The sequence below is a fragment of the Phascolarctos cinereus genome, unplaced genomic scaffold (genome assembly GCF_003287225.1).
Source record: "Phascolarctos cinereus isolate Bilbo 61053 unplaced genomic scaffold, phaCin_HiC Scaffold_9;HRSCAF=440, whole genome shotgun sequence".
In the NCBI taxonomy this organism is placed as follows: domain Eukaryota; kingdom Metazoa; phylum Chordata; class Mammalia; order Diprotodontia; family Phascolarctidae; genus Phascolarctos; species Phascolarctos cinereus.
This window is the reverse complement of record NW_027556402.1, coordinates 151632135-151634835: the sequence shown is the minus strand read 5'-3', so window position 1 is coordinate 151634835 and position 2701 is coordinate 151632135. Positions and strand designations below refer to the sequence as shown.

The window sequence follows — 2701 nt, the reverse complement described above, 5'->3', positions numbered from 1 at the left end:
TACAAAAGCTTTTATGGCCAAGGATTTTGTAAGAATGGAGTTGACTGTTGAGAAGAACCAGAGGTGAAGTAGTCTAACCATTCTGGAAAGCAATTTGGAACTATGTCCCAAAAGTTATTAAACTGCCCATACCCCTTGATCCAACATTTCCAGTACTAAGTTTATACTTCAAGTATATCAAAGAAAGGAAAATGACTTATATATACATAAAATATTTATAGCAGCTCTTTTCTGTGGTGGCAAAGGATTGGAAATTGATGAGATGCCTATTAATTTGAGAAAGGCTGCACAAGTTATGGCATATGAATGTGGGGATTCTATTTTCCTATAAGTAATGGTGAAGGGGAAGATTTCAGAAAAACACATTGGAAAAGTTTACGAACTGATGCAAAGTAAAGTGAGCAGAACCAGGAGAACTTTTTTTTTAAATTAATAGCAACAATATTGTAGAAAAATAATCAACTTCGAAAAACTTAGTTATCAATATAATAACCAGCCACAATTCCAAAGGAGTCATGGTAAATATGCTATCCACCCCCACAGAGAGAGTGGATGGACACAGATGTAAATTAAATCTCCCTCTCTCCATTTCTCCTTCCTTCCTTCCTTCCTTCCTTCCTTCCTTCCTTCCTTCCTTCCTTCCTTCCTTCTTTCTTCCTCTCTCTCTCTCTCTCTCTCTCTCTCTCTCTCTCTCTCTCTCTCTCTCTCTCTCTCTCTCTTTCTTTATCTTTCTCTTCATATTTGTAATGAGTTTTGCTTTTATTGTCTTTTCAATGTGCCAGAGGGAGGAAGGGAAAAGAAGAGAATTCAAACCTGAAAATAAAATTGAATTAAATTCAAAAAAAGGAGAAAAAATCAGTAGAAGTTGTCTTATTTCTCCTTTCCAGCAAACTTCTGTGAGGACCTTACTTGAGGCAGTGTGGAGGCAAAGTGGACAAATCTAAAGAATGCAGTGTTTCAGGACCTAGCAACAAGACACCTCCACTTGGGGAAGTTCAAAATGTGTGCCTGTGACACAGCAGATTTCTTCTCAGGATTGGTTACCTGCAAGTAGTGGGTAAGCCCAACAAGTCTTATGTTCCTCAAATACTCTTCTAGTTTCTTCCTAGGCATAAAAGAATGTCACTAGTCATAAAGCAATTCAGACTCAACAGCCACACTGAGTCCACCAAATAGCACTCTAAACACTGAGCAATCTCAGACACCAGTATCTACAAGTACTTCTACAAGGGGAGAGACATCAAGGCAGAAAAACAAGGAAAAAAAGCAATGGGCACTGGATGACTTTGAAATTGGTCACCCTTTGGGAAAAGGAAAGTTTGGAAATGTTTGCTTGGCATAAGAGAAACAAAGTAAGTTGTTCCTGGAGCTTAAAGTGTTCTTTAAGTCCCAACTGGAGAAAGTAGTTGAACATCGGCTGAGGTGAGAAGTAGAAATACAGTCTCATCTTAGGCATCCTAATACGGTTATTCTATGGTTATTTTCATGATGCCAGAAGAGTTTACCTAATTCTAGAATATGCACTTTGTGGAGAAGTGTATAGAGAGCTTCACAAGCTTCCAAAGTTTGATGAACAAAGAATGGCTACTTATATCATGGAACTGGCAAATACCTTGTCATACTGCCACTGAGAAAAGTGATTCATCGAGATATTAAGCCAGAGAACTTATTACTTTGATCAGACACGCATTGTGGATTTGGGCTGGTCAGTGTATGCTCCATCATCTAGGAGGACAACTCTTCATGGCACAAATGACTATCTAACTCCTGAGATTATTGGAGGCAGGATGAACGGTGAAAAGGTGGACCTATGGAGTCTTAGAGTTTTGTGTCATGAATTTCTACTTGGAAACTTCCTTTTGATGCAGAAACATATCAAGAAACTTAAAGAAGCTTTTCAAAAGTTGATTAGAAATCCCTGATTTTGTAACAGAAGCGGCTTGGGATCTCATTTCAAGACTTTTGAAACATAATCTTTACCAAAGGCTGACACTAAAGGAGCTCCTTGAACATCCTTAGATCACAGCAAATTCTTCAAAATCACCAAGCACCAAAAAAGCAAAGAATCAAACAGTTTAAAATCTTAAGATTCTTGCATTCTAGGAAATTTGAGCCAAGGTTACTATGTTACCATATGAGAAATGCTACTGAGGTGGGATGTAGTTTTGAGAAATTGCCTTCTGTCTGGGCTGTTGAAGGGGTAAAATAACTTGAGTGATCAATACCTTAACTCGCACCAGTTGTAATCTTCAGTTCTGTGAGTTAGGTGAGAAAACTACACTTAAACGTCATTCCAAAGTAAGACGGTTGAAGGAATAAAAGTAATGACAAATTCCTGTTGCTTATTTACTCAGTCTTCTGAGGCAGATTGACACAGAGGAGCTGCCAAAGAGCCTATTTAACATATGGTGCCCTAGACACAGAATGGTGAATTTGCGGAGAAAGTTAAACTACAGTTCTCTTCATCTTGGCATCTTTAAAGGACAGTGCAATAACTTCCCAATAACCCTAAGTTTTGGGGGGTTTTTTCGTTTATGGGCAGATGAGGCTTTTGTCATGTGGTCTGAATCTGGACAAAACTGGTAAATCCCTATGGGTGCTGATTTTCTTTTCTATACTGTTTGAATGTTGATTGTCCTACCAATTTATTAAATACTTGTTTAAGAGTAAAAAAAAAAAGAATCACAGCTATTGTGATAAA

At 37.9% G+C, this 2701-nt stretch overlaps 1 pseudogene; it reads left to right on the top strand.

Annotated features, from left to right (window-relative positions):
- Positions 1-334: 334 nt before the first annotated feature.
- LOC110213070 (aurora kinase A pseudogene) lies at positions 335-2079 on the top strand (annotated as a pseudogene).
- The last annotated feature ends 622 nt before the right edge of the window (positions 2080-2701 follow it).